The sequence below is a fragment of the Callospermophilus lateralis genome, chromosome 1 (assembly GCF_048772815.1).
Source record: "Callospermophilus lateralis isolate mCalLat2 chromosome 1, mCalLat2.hap1, whole genome shotgun sequence".
NCBI lineage: Eukaryota > Metazoa > Chordata > Mammalia > Rodentia > Sciuridae > Callospermophilus > Callospermophilus lateralis.
Genome location: NC_135305.1, coordinates 68,865,344 through 68,883,236, shown reverse-complemented (window position 1 = coordinate 68,883,236; position 17,893 = coordinate 68,865,344).

Genomic DNA, 17,893 nt, shown 5'->3' with positions numbered 1-17,893 from the left:
TTCTTTCTATCCAAAAGCTCCCAGAAAATATCAAATATGTCAATCATCTTTACTTTTTCAGTATCAAGCACAGTGCCTAAATTTAGAGAAAAAGACTAAAATGTTGAACTGAATTTTCCATATTTTGGCAGTATATATTGTAATATGCCAATTTTATATATGAAAATCCCTTGGTTCTGCATTCAATTTTTTATGCTTTCTGTATGATTTGCTTTAACAAAAAAGCTGATTTACTCATCATGTAATAACTTTGAAGTTGAAAAAAGTCAGATGGCCATATGGATGTAAAATATTTCAGTCATCTGGCATAGATAATAACTTGACAGAGAAAATGTCAGATAAAATTACCCTTAAATGATTCTGAGTCCCCTTTGGAAATCATATAACTTTACTGCACCTCTTTTAAAAATTCCTTCCCTGTCTTTGTTAACAATTTGCTACTAAAAAACATCTTATGTGGAGTATCACTGATAGTCATTGATTATATCTTCCTAATTCAATCTAAATATGGAAGCTCTTTTAAGATGACAATCCTAATAAAAATCTTTAGATCTTTATTTATTCTGAATATAACTGACCCAAACATTCATTTTTAATTGTATATACTTTACACTTAACAGACTTTGAATACCTTTAAATTATCTGAGAGAGGGTTGATTTTAAAGATCATGATCTATTATAAATCATTGTAATGAATAAAGAGATATAGGTCGTAGCAACAGGAAAGTGCAGGGTAAGAATCTCAGTAATCTACTACTTCACAGAATAATATAAAGCTTGTTAAAAATATTCAAAAAACAACTTAAAAAAACCTCTTGAAATTGAAGTCTTTGATCAACCTGGGCAGTATTTAGTCAAGAAAACTGGTTGAATTATGTAAAAACAGAGGTTTTTTGTTTTTTGTTGTTGTTGTTGTTGTTTTATCTAGCCTCAATATGATTCCCTGATCCCCTGTTCTAAAGCATCCTTGAAAAATGACAGTCTTCCTAGTTCAGGATGGAGCAAAAGAGGTGAAACTTTTAAAGAAAAGAATCCTTACTTGGCTTGTGCTATAGAACTCAAAGGTCCATTATGATAAGGGCTTAATTTCCAGGATGGTACTACTGGGAGATGGTGGAATCTTTCAGAGTTGGGGCCTATTGGGAAGTTTTTAAGTTATTGGAGGTGTGCTCTTCAAGGGGATAGTGGGACCGCAGCCCCTTCTTTTCTTTATCTTTTTTTTTTTCCTGGCCACGAGATGAACAATTTTTGCTCTACCATAGTGCATTGCATCCTCATCATCCTAGAATAAAAGGCCCAATTGATCATGGACTGGAATTTCTAAAACCATGAGAACAAATAAATCCTATCTCTTTAGAAGTTGATTATATTAAGTTCTTGTTATAGTAATGGAAAGCTGATTGATACAAGCTTCAGTGGTGGTTCCCTAGAAAACTTCATAGAAATGACTGCTTTCAATTAAATTCACTCAAATTTACCCCATGCAAAAAACTTCTCTCCTTGGACTTTTGCTGCATGCTTTATCATTAAGATCTAAGGTAGTGGATTATAATATGTACAAACAAAAGACTACAAGAAAAGGATAAAGTGAAAATGTGAGAATGAGAAGCCCACAGAGGTTTTGGAAAACTTCAACATTCTTGGAAATTTAGAAGACCATGTCCACATGTAAGTCTGTATACCTACTAAAGGAAGATTTCAGAATTCTGATTGACTTGGATGCTTTTTATGAACAAGAAGTAGAAGATAAGAAAGAGTTGTAAATTTCCTGATCGGATGTAGAAAGCCTATTCAAACAGTCTCACAATGTCCCTTAACAAAGACTTGGAGATTCATTGGTTTCAGGCTTTTATGGCGATCTCTGTCCAATAATTAACTGAATATTAATGTAGCTGACTATAGATTTTAGCAGTCATGTTTGACAAACAACAGACTGTACAAGATTGTTTCAAGAAAGTTATTAAAAATAACAGCAATTATGACAAAAGCAACACAGACCTAATTTTATGATCAATTGATCTTTGACTTGGTTGTCAATACCAATCTATGAAGAAAAAATTGTATCTTCAGCAAATGTCACTAGAATATCTACATGCAAGAGATATAAATGTGAACTGCTATTTCATACCTCATGTAAAATTAATTAGAAATTGATTATTGTAGTTCATTTATGCTGATATAATGAGATACCACAGACTGGGTGATTCATAAAGAACAGAAATTATTTTCTTATTGCTCCAGAGACTGGGAAGTCCAAAGTCAAGGCACCAGAATCTAGTGGCTGCAAAGAGCATGGTTTCTGCTTCCAAGATGGAGATGTGAATGTCACATCCTCTGAGAGGGAACAACTCTGTTCTTTAGGCAGAACAAGCCTTTTAATAGTAGCACTAATCCATTCATGAGGGCAGAGCCCTTATGGCCTATGTATCTGTCATTAGTCCCCACCTTCTAATACTTGCATTGGTGACTGAGATTTAACATGAGTTTTGAAAGGGACAGGAACATTCAAACCATAGCATAGGCCAAAAGTTTTATGTGTAAGAGCTAAAAAAAAATCTTATAAAATCCATAAAGGTAAATCTATATGACCTTGGGTTATATAGTTTTCTTCGATTTGAAACATAGGTCACAAGTAGCAAGAGAAAATATAGGTTAATTATACACAAAGTTTTAAAATATGCAATAAAATGCAATATCAAAAAAGTGAAAAGACTTCTCAGAATGGTAGAAAATATTTGTTGATCTTATATCTGATAAGGCCTGAAAGCCAAATTAAATAAAGACCTCATACAACTTAATTATGATCAGATAGCTCAATAAAGAAGTGAGTAAACTGTTTGATAAGACATTTGTACAGTTCTCAAAATAAATATACAAATGACCAATAAAACATGTTCATCCTTAGTAATTAGGGAGAAGAAAATGAAAAAAACAAATAAATATCAATTCATAGCCACTAAAATGACTATGATTTTGTTTTAAAACTTGAAAATTAGAAGTATTAGCAAGTACATAGAGACATTGGAACTTGCAGTGAATGGTGGTGGAATGGTGCACCCAGTGTGTGCAACAGTGGGAAGGTCCTCTTAGCTATGTAAAGAGTTACCAAACAACCCAAAAATTCCATTCCAAGAATACACTGAACTGAATGGAAAACTAGTGCTCAAAACTTTTGCACAAATATTCATAGCAGCATTATTCATAATTAGCAAAATGTGAAGCCATTCCAAATGACCATCAGTTGACTAATGGATAAGCACTTATGATATGTCCATAAAATGGAAGGTGTTTCAGTCATAAAAATGAAGTATTTATTTATGCTACAAAATGAATGAACCAGAAGAAATATTGTGCTGATTGAAAGAATTTGGTCACAGAAAGTCACATATTATAGGTTTCATCTTGTAGTAAATATATAGAAGAGAAAATTATGGAGATAGAATGTTAGTGGTAGCTGAGGTTTAGCAAAAGGAATATTTAAGAATACCTTCTAATAGGTACAAGGTTCTCTCTGTAATAGGAAACTGTTCAGAAATTAGATGGTGGTGATGTTTCATAATAGCCTTGTGAAGAATTGAATTTTAAAAATTGAAATGGTTAATTTTATGGTATGTCTATTATAGCACAATCTATTTTTAAATAATTATAAAGTCTTTGTATTTCAGAAACAGTAAATGATATATATAGTTGGATATTCTTTCTGTTCTTATCTAGCTCTTTGTCAGTATAGTCTACGTCCTTGGTAATATTACCCAAAATCTTCTAGGCCAATTTACTAAAAATATATTTGTTCAATGACGATATTACTAACTAGCTACATGACCAAAATGTAGACAAAAAATATTTTAGACTGAAAATAGTTAACTATGGAGATTTTGCTACAAATGAGAGCAGGGTGGGGGAGGATTCAGAAGCAGATACATAAAAAATAGAGATAGTACTAAAATGTTTCTTAGAGAAAAACCTGTCCATTTATATATAAAGCATTGAACATCCGATAAACATTTGCAGTATAGAATCTGAAATGCATGTGAAACTAAAGTTAATCTGAGCTGAATTGGAAAATATCCTACTAAATTTTTTTGGTGATGTGTAGGTATGCTTGGAAGGAAAATACACAATGATTCTCAGATTTTTGACAAATATATTGTTAGCCAAATTGATGTATGGAGGAAGAGTTATTCCTGTCTGCAATACCTCAAAATAGATATCACCCAAGCAGACAAAAGAGATAGACCTAATTGATTCTGAATTTCTGAAGAAAAGGAGTGTGTATGAACACAAGAGGAAGAAAGGGGATCATTCTCTAGGTATTAAAACCTAGAAGTCACCACATCTAGTAGAATTGTTGTTACTGCATTTCCTTGTCGTTGTTTTGTAGGGTCTAAACTAAAGTATCTGGATAAATGTTAAAAAACAAGAAAAAAAACATGTGAAACCACGAATATCTCATTATAATTAGAGGTATATACATATCAGCAGTGATAGGAAGCCTGGGGATAAACAATGTAAAAGATGTGGACTGTGTTTTTCAAATGAGGAATTATTAAGCAAGTGGATTGATTAATATTTACATGTCCATGGGAGACCATTAATTGTCCTTTTCAACACAGCAGTCATCTTTTCGTTTATAAACAGCGGCATTATGCCTTATTCTTCAATTCTGATGTAGAAGTCTTTTGAGGCTCTTCAATTCTGTTTGTTATGCTACAGGAAGAAGCAGGGCAGCATGGATAAACTCCAGAGGTCCACAGCCTCACACGAGGAGCAGCTGCTGGATGGATAAAAGTGTTTGTAGAGTCTTTAGTCTAGGAGCTAGGGGATAGAGGGATTATGTCTTTGGCATAAGGGTGGCAATATAATACAAGGATATAGTCCATGGCATAAAGTAAGTCAAGATGTGTTACTCTCTTGGTTTAAGTGAATCAATAGCATTAGCCTAAATGTGCCCTTTTTACCTCCTAAAGGATGTAGAGCTATTGAAAACCTTACAGTACTTAGAAATATAATGTTTTATGCTAAACAAGCCTAGAATGAAGCAACCTACTTCAAAATATTTTCTTCGGATTTTTAGGTAAAATAGTAGTGGTGTCATTATTTCTCCATGCTGTTTATTAAAGTACGAGGAATAAAATGCACAGAGGAACTGAATTTTAAAAATCTTATTGAACTACATCATTTGAATAAGATGCTCCCTATAAATAAAAGCTAATTGTTGAAATCATAAGATTCTGAGTTTCCTAGGCTCTTTTGAAAACTGTTTCTACAGTAGTCTTTAAGATAGGATCCCTATACCAAAGCACAACTTTTCTTATCTCAGTTGAATGCATGGTGTGTGAGTAGTGTCTCTCAGGTTTACTTGTCTGATTTTATAACCCCGAGACCTGAGTAATAAATGTAACTTAAAAGGAGATACATCCCACATATTATCAAAACATGATAATATTTCAAGAATAGTGTAGTGTGAGACATGCACAAAGGATGGAAATATTTGGGACAGTAACAGACCTCTGTGGCTCAATTTTTGGCTCTGGCCTGAGTTTCACATGTGAGGTCTCTGAAAAAGGTGTCTTGGGTGTGACCTACATAACAAGGAGCTGTTTCAGTTATGAAGCATGTTCCCTTTGTAATTACATAAGTGATGTGACATTTACCAAAGCCCCAGGAATGAATGGAGAGTAGATATATTCTGCTTTAACTTTCTGTAGAGAATGGTTCTCCTGCTAGTAATACCATTAGCATTTTTAATCCTAAGTTTGTTATTACTGGCATTAATTACAAAGGTGTGTTTATAAGGAAATCTGAATCAATAGCTTTTTTTTCCTTTTTTATTCATAGTGTCTTCCAAAACAGGGAAAAATGAATTACAATCCTTTTCTTATCCTTTCCAACATAATCTCTTACCTTGACCAATGTCTCCTCTTGCCACATATTTCTCAGGTTTTTTTTTTTTATTTTACACTATTTTCTTAAAAAATGTGCATGAATAATTTCACATAAATTCCAGGGAACATGAGTTTTTGAACTATTCAATGAAGAGTAAAAACCAACTCATTTTTTTTCTTCCATCATCTACAGTTATTCAAACATTTTGTAATGTATTGATAAAGATATTTAAATATATGGGTAATTTCTCTAAGGCACAAACATTCTGTCCATGTTTCCCCTAGATAGAGGGGACACCTGACAAATCATGGGTCTCTCCTGGACTACACTCTAGTCAGACTTGCCTAAGCCCCCTAGTCTTTCACCCTACTGTTTGTCCTTGTTGGACTTACATTGATTGGTGTAACAAGAATGTTGTCAGTTTATAAAAAAGAAAAAAAAATCAAACAAAACCACCCTCAACATTTGATCATGTTTGATATCTGGTCAAATTCTTTATACGCCACCTTTGGTACCTGATCATCATGGCCTTCCTTCAGCAAGATCCTTTCCAATTAGTCAAAATCTCCCTCTTAATTTATTACTTCCCAAAGGAGATTTTGAATCCACTGAAATCCATGTTCCTTGGCTGTAAGTCCCACTTGTTCCTGATGTATTTGGAATGAAGCTCTGTGCCCAGAGTGTTAGAGAACAATAATCAGGTTTTTATTCTCCAATGAAATCCTGCCGTGATTTAGGCTGTCATAGTTCCTTATATATGCACCACCTTGGCCCAATTTCTGATCTCTAAAGACCTCAGATTCCATAGTAAATAAAAAATTCAATAATCCATTCAAGGAAATGTAGGTGTTCTCATCCAGTAGCGAGGATGTTTCTATTTGCCATTAGATTAATTATTTTATTGCTCCATTCATTAATATCTTAATCTTCCTCTTTGACCAACTTTTTTTGAAATAGTAAAGGTGTTTATTGTTTGTGCCTAAGTCCTCACATTAACTACAAATTATGAAGCTATGTTTCCAACTCTTTAATTTTTTTTAATTTGTTCTAATTAGCTATACCTGACAGTAGAATGCATTTTGACACATCATACAGAAAAGGAGTGTAATTTCTCATTCTTTTGGTTGTACATGATGTAGAATCCCACCAATCATATAGTTATATATGTACATAGGGTAATAATATCTGATTAATTCTATTATACTTCCTACCCTAATACCACCTCCCCTCCTTTCAATCCCCTCTGCCTAATCCAAAGTACCCCTATTTTTCTCTAGCCCCCTACCTCTTATTGTGAATTAACCTCCACATATCAAAGAAAACATTTAACTGTTGTTTTGGGGGGGATTGGCTTATTTTACCTAGCATGATATTCTCCAGCTCCAGCTGTTTACCTGAAAACGCCATAATTTCATTCTTCATTAAGGCTGAGTAATCTTCCATTGTGTATATATAGTACATTTTCTTTATCCATTCATCTATTGAAGAGCATCTAGGTTGGTTCCATAGTTTGACTATTGTGAATTAAGCTGCTATAAACATTCAAACTAAACAGCTTCTTCTCAGCAAAGAAAACAATCAATAATGTAAAGAGAGATCCTACAGAATGGGAGAAAATCTTTAGAACATGAACTCAGAATTAATCTCCAGGATGTAAAAAGAACACAAAAAACTTAACACCAAAAACCAAATAACCCAGTCACTCAATGGGCTGAGGAACTGAACAGACACTTTATAGAAGGGCAAATACAAATACATGAAATTTATAGTCATATATTTCATCATCAACAAATATATGAGAAAAAGTTCGATATCTCTAGCAATTAGAGAAATGCAAATCAAAGCTACTCGAAAATTTCATCTCACTCTAATTAGGATGGCAATTATCAAGAATAAAAATAACAATAAATGTTGGTAAGGATATGGGGGGAAAGGTACACTCATATGTTACTAGTGGGACTAAGATTGGTGCAACCATTATGGAAAGCAGTATGGAGATTCCTCAGAAAAGTTGGGATTGAACTACTATTTGACCCAGTCATCCCACTCCTCAGTTTAAACCAAAGGATTTAAAATCTTTGACTGATTTTTATTCAGTGTCCCAAAGGTAGATAAGTCATTCCAGGGTCTTCTTTTTGGTTATCTGATCTTTTAATTCAGTTTGAAGGATACATTTATTAGACATTACTATGTTCTGGATGTTTGTTCCCTCTAAAACTCATGTTGGATATTTATCCCAAATCCATATATTAGTACTATTTGAACATGGGACATTTAGAAGGTAATTATGACTAGATAAGATCACAAATGTGACTCCTTGTGACCACATTAATATCTTTATAAAAAGAAGAGAGACCAGATCCAGCATACTTGCTCTGTCTTGTCATGTGATACATACCTTCTACCAGGTAATTATAGCATGAGAAGGCCTTCACCAGATGTCAGCACCATGCTATTGAACTGAGCTGAATGAACTTGTGATTTTTTTTATTTGTAATAAATGATCCAGTCAGTGCTATAATAACCACAGAAAATGGGTTAAAAGAAATGTTTTCTGCTTACCTAATTGATGAGAAGTTCACTAGAATTCCTACCCTTATTTTTTTTTTGGTAAGGTGTTCCCATCATGTGACTTCCTTAAAAAATTTCTTTATGTTCTTGGTCATTTAGAGTTATAATATTATATGTATACCTCTATATTCCTTGACCTGTATCCTTCCTACTGTTTTCTGAGCTTCTTGGATATGTGGTTGGTGTCCATTAATTTTGGACAATTTGCAGGCATTATTATCATTATTATTTAAAATATCTCTTCTATTATCTCTTTTTAATTATGTTTATGTCATATATTTTGAAATTATTACACTATTCTTGGATATTATGTTGTATATTTGCTATTCATTTTCTCTGAATTTTGGTTTGGGAAATTTCTGTTGAAATATCTTCAAATTCATTGATTCTTTGTCTTCATTGTATCAACTCTGCTGATGAGCCCATGACAAACATGCTTTATTACTATTATAGTACTTTTAATTTCTCTAACTTTTCATTTTGAATTTTCTTACAGCATCTATTTCTTTATGTTACCCCAATGTTCTTGCATTTTCCCTGATTTTTAAATTAGATCTATTAGTATATTAATCATGGTTCTTTTGGTCGTTCTCTCAAGTTTCATATCTCAGTCTAAGCCAGACACCTGCTTTGTCTCTTCAGACAGTGTTCTTTCTTGCCTTTTAACATGTTTTGTAATTTTCTAAAGGAAGTCAGATATGTTCCATCAGGTAATAGAAACTGAGGTAAATAGGTCTTTTGTGTGAAGCATTACGTTAGTCTCACTAAAAATTGGACTATGTTCAATATCATATAGTTCCATATTCTAGAGGTTAAAATTCTTCTGCTATTTTTGTAGTTTTGAGGGGTTTTTTTTGTTTGTTCTTCTTCCTCTGTCATTTTTGGTTTTCTCTTATAATTCCTTTTTACATGGAGTCTTCACCAGGTAATTCTGGTTGTTATTACCTGTTATTTTACAGGAGTTCTTTTGACGTGCTGATAATGTAAAAAGGGCAGGGGAAATGTTTGATAATCCTATTTGTTCTGTCTTTTATTGGTCAGTTCTGCCTAGCATGCAAACTTTGAAATTGTTTATTAATTTTTGCCTACCCCTAATCACCAACCACCCCATATACCCCATACACTTGAAACAGGAAGGCTAAAGGGAGTTGGAGTTGAGTAAAATTGTCTTCTCCCATGTAGGACAAGGTTCTAGTAAAATGTTTTCCTCTGATGATGATGATTAGGTACTTGTTATGGAGAATAGTCTGGAGATATATATATATATATATATATATATATATATATATATATATATATATATTATATATGCAAATAAAGTCATATATATATATGACATGATGTAACATGTGGAGCATGTTGCATCAGAAAAGAGGAAACCTAACTTGCTAACTTGCTACCCCCTTCCGGATCCTGGGGCTACGTGTGGCTAAGATGGCACCTGGCAATCAGCCAGGAGGCGATGCTGTGGTTGGTGACGAAAAATCAGACAACATCTAGGATAGGCTCAGAACCCTTCCACCCTTGTGGACAGCTCATGTCTCCCATTACGGCCTGTAGGATGGGTGTACACGTGAACTCTCCCTACCCTGCTGACCTTTACCCTGATTGGCTCCTGTGCCTTATATTAGCTGTGTGTATTTTCTCAATAAACTGAGATCCTGCTTTGACTGGTCTCCCTGATGCGTCTGATTGTCCTCTGGCAGGGGAGGGCTGGGTGCTGGTGGTCAGTTGACCTTTGCCTTTCTTGGCTCATCCTGGCAGGGGCGTACTTTCCCCATCTCTCCCGCAGGTCAGGAGGAAATGGGGGGCTAAAATCCCCGATATATATATATATATATATATATATATATATATATATATATATATATATATATATATATATATTAAATTATTTTTTAGTTGTAGTTGGACATAATACCTTTATTTCACTTATTTATTATTATATGGTGCTGAGGATCAAACCCAGGGTCTCACACATGTGAGGCAATCACTGTACCTCTGAGCCACAATCCCAGCCCTGGATATATTTTAAAATGGTCACTTACTCTCTAATCCTCCCAGAATTACAAGGAGATTTTATTGACTTCACTGTCAGAACCTGGTGAATTTTCTGGAAAAAAGACTCCTGAAAATTTGGGTCTCCTGTATGACTCAACCCTGTGGGGTTTCATGTTCCTGTTGCATCCACTTTCAGCTTCTAGCTCTTCACCAGTTACCACTTAACCATTGTTACTGGTCAGTACTATTAGTGGTTTCTGCTTACAGTAAGCAGGTCTTGGCTATAATTCTCTATTTTTGCCTATTTTTCAAATTTTAAGGAGACCATTTGCCCTGAAATCTTAATTCTTGGAGAGACACAATAAATGTCATTTATTTTTAGGTTGTTCAGATTTTTTTTCCTTTCAATACATATGAAAGAGATGACTTCCAAGTTTTCTACATATTGGAACTGAAACTGGAAGGTATGTGTTAACTTATGATTTAGCCTGAGTCATTTTGCCAATTCCAATTTTACCTACTCCAATACCATCAGAATATCAGCAAGGCAAAGAAAGAGCAAATAAAGCCATGTATGTTACTGCCATTGGATATTTATAAAGTTTGTCAACTTGGAAAAACCCTGTGTACTCCCAAAATATTCTATATGTCTCATGAGAATGTCAGCTTTATCCCCCAAACAGATCTTTCTTGGTTGCCCTAAAAATCTTATATGACTCTGTTCCCTGGTATTGACCTAAAACTTCCCCAAACTGTTGTTTGTACCTCCAGAGAGGAATTATTTCTGCTATACCATCTTTGAGGATACCTTGGTAAATTATACCTTTTTTACGTGTATCACATCCTTATCCACATTCAACATATGGAAGTGCATATCAACCTCTGACATATCAAGTAGGTCGCAGCAATCTGCTTCTTATTATTAGCAACATGCGGTCATAATTTATGACTTGATTACTCATAGAAACTTTACTGGACAATGTATGTGATTCACTAGTAACGATTCTCTAGGTCATCTGGAAAGTTAACTATAGTAATAAATATAACAAAATATTAGCTTAATAATTGTATTGTTGGGTAGCACTGATTTGTGTTACTGAAATCAGGAAATCATTTATTTTCTCCAATATCCCACATGATTTTTTTAAAAATTCCTGAATTAATAGGAATTCAGGTTATCTTCTCTGAAAAAAAAGAAGACCTGTTTTTATTTTATTTTTTTCCATCGTGTCCATTGTACCAGACCTAAGTGATAGCTAAAAGTAATATTCTTTTTTTTTCTGGAACATTCTCATAGAAATAGTGTGGTTTAGTTCTTTCCTGGAATTTTGTTCCACTTATGAGGGCCTCTTATGTTTGATACAGTCTCATTGTGTTTTTGTTTGATCTACAGTCATTCCCAAGTGGCCAAGTTGTCTGGTTTAATATAGTACTTAACCATAGTACTTGCAATTATTGAAAACTGTCACTTGATTCTACTATTAAGCCAATATTAAATCTGATAGGTAAAGGCTTACAAGATTATTTCTCACTGCTTGGTGATGGACCAAACTTACAATCTGCCCTTATAGGGTAAAGAACGTAAATTTATAACACATCTAAGTTCCTTTATGAACATGCTTGCTATCAGATTTTGTGGTATGAATATTGTGTCTTGACCATTTATGTCACTTTCCTTGGGAACACACTAATAGACAAAGTCAAGGAAAAAATTTGTGAATTTGGGATATAAAGTTGTGTAATTATATTCTCCTACTCCCCTCTTTCTATGCCTAATTTCAGAAATCTTATTGAGTCACTTCTTTATATTTCCCATTGTATTCAATCTAAAAAGAGTTATCTGAACAATTAAAGCAACACTTCAAATCTTGCCACCTGTTTTTTGAACTACTTTTGTAGTTATTCATTCAAATTTTCAAGGAGTCCAGTGCTCTAGGGTTAAATGGAATGCAATACATGTTTGTGCAACATTTCTTCACGCATTAATGTACATCGATAGCAGTGAATTATGTACTAGCATCAAAAGAAATATATAGCATTGAGCAATATTAAGTGATATTTCCTCTGTTTCAGAGTATGCCAAGCCTAGGGTAGTGTTCATCTTATCTAACAGAAATTTTCAGTGCACTTGACCCTGTCACTAGGAATCCCACAAAATCAGCTTGGCAGCTATGCCAGTTCCTTTCTTTGATAATGTGAAATTTGTCCCACAGCCATTTACAAGTGATTGCTTTCCTGTTGACTGACAGAAGTTCTCTAACATTGTGTCCCTTTACCACTGGTGTCTAGACTGATCATTAATGTGCTTATTCCTTGACATCAGGTAGGTGGCTCTAGGGCTCTACCACAGCATCTACCTCATATTCAAGGACATGTAGTTAGTTGTATCCATCTGGTTGTCATAATGATGGCATCAGGTCACCCACAGCCACAATATTTCTACTTCTTTGGAAGGAATATTATTGCTATGTTGGTGGTGGGGTAAAACTTAAACTTCTTAGGACTGCTTTGCCAAACTCCTAATTTCACTCACTGTAACAAGTTCATTGTCATTTTATTGAGAGTATCTTCTCAAGAAAGGTGTTTCCATTTGAGGTTTGCTTATCAATCCAAATTATTCCTCATATTTGTCTGACTTTAGGATGTGGCATGTCTTTTGTTTTGGGGGTTATTTAGTTTTTTAATTGGTTATTTATAGTTGTACATGACAATAGGATTCATGTTGCCATAATTACAAAAGCATGGAATATAATGTATTCTATTTTAATACCCAATACTTCCCCTTCCTCTTCCCCCTCCTCCTACCTTTCCTTGTTCCCTTCCTGAAACTTTACTGATCTTTCTGCTATTTACTATAGTTTTTTTTTTTAAATTAATGTCTTGAGGATGGTGAGACTCACTGTGGTATATTCCCATATGTACACAACAAAGTAAGGACACATTCATTCCACTGTCTTTCCCTATTCTATCCCTCCATACCTCCCTTCATTCCCCATTGTCTACTCTATTGTTCTTTCTTCTATTCCTTTTTAATACTTCCATATTTTGGATTAGCTTCTGCATATCAGAAAAAACAATTCTAAACAATTTCACTTAGTATGATAGCCTCTAGTGCCATCCACTTACTGGCAAATGCCATAAAATCATTCTTTGTGGATGAATAGTATTGCATTGTATATATATATACTACCTTTTCTTTATCCATTCATCTGTTGAAGGGCACCTATGTTGACTTCATAACTTGGCTACTGTGAATTCTGAATTGTGATACTATACACATTGATGTGGGTGTTTTGTTGTAGTATGGCAAATTTTTCAGTCATTAATTCCAACAATGTGTGTCAATAATCATTGATCAAGTTTTTGTTGGTTATTTTTGTGAAGTATCCTAACATTTATCAGGATATTCTTGGGGTTCCATAGTCATTTTACTAGGGATACTGTATATTTTTCTTTGATCAATCAGTGATCTTGAGTAATTATGAGTAAAACTAACTTATTCCCAGATGGCCACTGCAGCCTGAAGCAACTTCTGAGGATAGGAAAAATTATCTTTATTCCTTTTTCTACTACTGAATTTTCATATTTTTGAAGTCTATATTTTACCAGGACTGTTAGCAAAAGACAAGCAATAGAAATTTCTACTTCTTCCTTAAACTGTCATTTCATGTACTAATAATTTACTCAACAAATATTTATTAAAAACATAGTTTGTGGTAGCCACTATGTAGGCCTTATCAACTGAATAAACTAAAAAAGCTAAATGTTTGCTTTCAAGGAGCTCATGTTACAATGGACTGAGAATACCATGAAACAGGTAGTGAAGGAAAAAAAAGTGAGGTAAGAAAGAAAAGTGTTGTAGAGGATGCTTCATAAATTCAGAAGAGTCAGGAAAATTATTGATAAGAGAGTATTTATTCATTCCCATCTCCTGGTTTTCCTATTGTCTTTTTTTCATTGAGAAATATTCCCCTGGTTTATCCTGTGGTTTTAAAGAAAATTATGGTTTGATTTGGTTTAAAAAAATAATTCATGGGAAAGTAATTTTCATTATTTTTGTGTTCAGTTTGGCAACATTTTCTGATTAGGCTTTTGTTATCCTGTCCTCATTTTTGTATAATTTTTTTTTCGATAGAGACCCATCTTTATCAAGAGTACTCATGTTTAAATTGAATAATTGAAAGTGCATCATTTGTGAGGAAGGCTCTCTGGCCATGTTCTATTGTATTATAAATTTCTGTGACATCTTAGTGTTTGGCTTGGAATATCATCTAGCACTATCTCTTTGTGAGCATTGGGGATAATTTTGGGAACAGATTGAAATTCCATAGCTCAACATGTAGGAGAGCTACTTCCTGTAATCTATCTCAAGTCTGCGATTTCTCAGACCTGTCACTTTGTTTCACAGAACCAAATAATTCCAGAGCATACTGCTCCCAGCTCACACCTTTTCCTATTGTGATAAATATGAGATTTTTATTTTGCACTTCAGGTTGTACTCTTAACTTTGGGGAGGTATTATTTCCCTACTGTTTCTGATATATACGAATATAGATTATTTCTCCATTTTTTCCACAACTGTGTACTATCTCCCTTTCATCTTCCCCCTTTTATGTATTATCTTGTACCTCAGAGTTTAATTTCTATGTTTATGGATGCCTGAGTCAGCATTCCTAATTTTTTTTTTTCTCTTGCATTTGGTTGAGTTCTGAGAAGTAAGTAGATATGTGGACACTTTGACCCTCTTCAAATTCTGCATTAGTGGTTTTCAGTCTGCAGAATTAATTTGTATAACAAATTGAAAACAATTTTAAAAACTAATAGTACTTAGTATTTGACTTCTATTAAGTGAAAAGGAATCGAAAAGAATAATAACCTCGATCTTTCATGTAAAATTACTTATTTGTTAAAAAAATAAAATTAGAACCACAGTAGAGTTTTTACTTATAAGATTTTCTTTGGCTGATATAAGACAATATTAAATGGTATTGAATTTAATTATAAATTCTGTTCAGAAATAATTACTACATTTTATTCAGTAATCTTAAACACATTAATGCATATTTACTCAATCTATTTCAGGATTTTTCTTGTAAAAGTGAGAAAAAATACACAGGTTGAATGATTTAATAATTCAATAGAAATAATTCAGTAAGTTCACAAAAGAGCCAGTAATATAATGTTGAATCCTGGTTTTAATTTTTAGAGCTAATAATTGGTGCTTAGCATCTATAAGCTAAATAATAACAAAACTATCTGAAGATCAAAGGTATACTCAGTATAAAGTAAAATGAAAGCTGAAAGCTCACAAGTCTTTTTTTTTTTATTTATTAAAAACAGTTGCCCTTCCATATCCTATGAGGACTGGTTCCAACATAACTTCCCTTCCCTGTAGATACCAAAAATCTGTGAATACTCATGTCCCTTGTACAAAATGGCTTCTCTATCCACGTGTATTGCATCTGAAAATTCAACCAAGCTTGGATCTACAATATTTGAAAAGATTTTCATCTATACTAAACATTTACATTTTTTGTCTAGTCCTCATTAAGTCATCATCATGTAGTATTAGGGAAGCACTACAACAACTATTTCCATAGCATTTACATAGTATTAAGCATTTTAAGTCATCTAGAAATGATTTACTGTGTATTGTAGGATGTCCAGAAATTATATGCAAATACTATATCATTATATATAAAGAAATGGAGAATCCATGATTTTGGTGTCCTTGTGGGCATTCAAGGGATAACAACCGTATATGTATATAAACAATGTATACTTTCCCATAAACTGGGAATCATCTCTCTTTTAACATACCTAAAAAAATATAAATTTTATATAAATGATTTTTATATTATACTGTTTAGGAAATAGAAACAAGAAAAAACAGTACTGATATAATTTTTCTGAATATTTTTGATTAAAATTTGGTTAAGTCAATGGATATGGAAAATTAAGATTCAGAAGGTCAAGTGTATATTTGAGATCATGGTAGTAAGATTGTGGAATGATGCATTGCTTTTCCTCTTAGGTTCACTCAACACATGAGCAATATATGCACTACATATAAAACTTACTAATGCTTCAAAACCTAAAATAAATCTCAGTAGTATTGGTAACCAGGGAAAAGAGATATTTTGGTATGGAGTGATGTCAGGGGTATAATTCCAATTTTTACTGTTTCATCTTAAAGGGAAAAGAACTGGCTACCTCAGAGTTGATAAATAACAGTCCTTTAAATAGCAGATCATAAACATTAGGTCATGCTTTATGATTCTTACAGGAGACTTGTCTGACTACCTGAGTCCAATACAAGACCATGTTTTTAAAGAGAATGCAATGAAGGCTGGATGCAATTTGTGTTTGTGGAGGTTATAGCACTTTTAGAATATTATTTAATGCATTGATTTTTAAATTATGTGCTTTGAAATACATTATCTCTCAAATAGATATTGTATCTTAAGAAGCTTCAGGATCTACTACCTACTAAGGGATACGCTCATTTTTTTACATATTTTGTTTATAAATTTGGTAGGGAATATTTCATTATAGATGTAAGAATAATTTTCCTGCAAATAGAAATGAGTTTTTGTTGCTAGTTCTGATACAACAAAGTGTTATAGAGTGAGAGTCTAAAATATCACAATTTTTAAAAAATATTTTTTAAGTTGTTGATATTTATTTATTTATTTATTTATATGTAGTGCTGAGAATCAAACCCAGTGCCTCACACATAATAAGTGTGTTATTATTGAGCCACAGCCACAATTTTATTTAAATATCACAATTTTATTTAATCATATTTGTCAAGGCTGGACCTCTAAGGTCAAGGGGTCATCAGGTTGATGATTTTCTTAGGCCTCTCACTTTGGATTGTAGATGATGACTATGTCATATTGTCCTTGCATAATCTTCCCTCTGTGTGTGTAATCTCCTTTTCTTAACAAAGGTTATCAGTCATCTTGGGTTAGATCCCCATATATGACCTCATTTTAATTTACCTACTATTTTAAAAACTGTATATTCAAATATAGTGCTTTCTAAGGTACAGGGAATTAGGCCTTCAACATATGAATTTGGTGAGATACAAAATTCAGCTCATAAATGTCCTGTTTTATAATCCCAGCAGCTCCGGAGGCTGAGACAGGTGAACTGGGAGTTCAAAGCCAGCCTCAGCAATGGTGAGGCGCTAAGCAACTCAATTAGACACTGTCTCTAAATAAAAGAGAAAATAGGGCTGGGGATGTGACTTAGTGGCTGAATGCTCCTGAATTCAGTCCCTAGTACCCGCACCCCCCCACACACAAAAGTCCCATTTTAATTAAATGGTGTTCAATAATATTTTATTTCACTTGAGTTTTGAATTTAAAATTAGGTGCAATCACTGGCTCAGTGTTTTCTAATGGATATCATGATTTATGTCATTGGATGT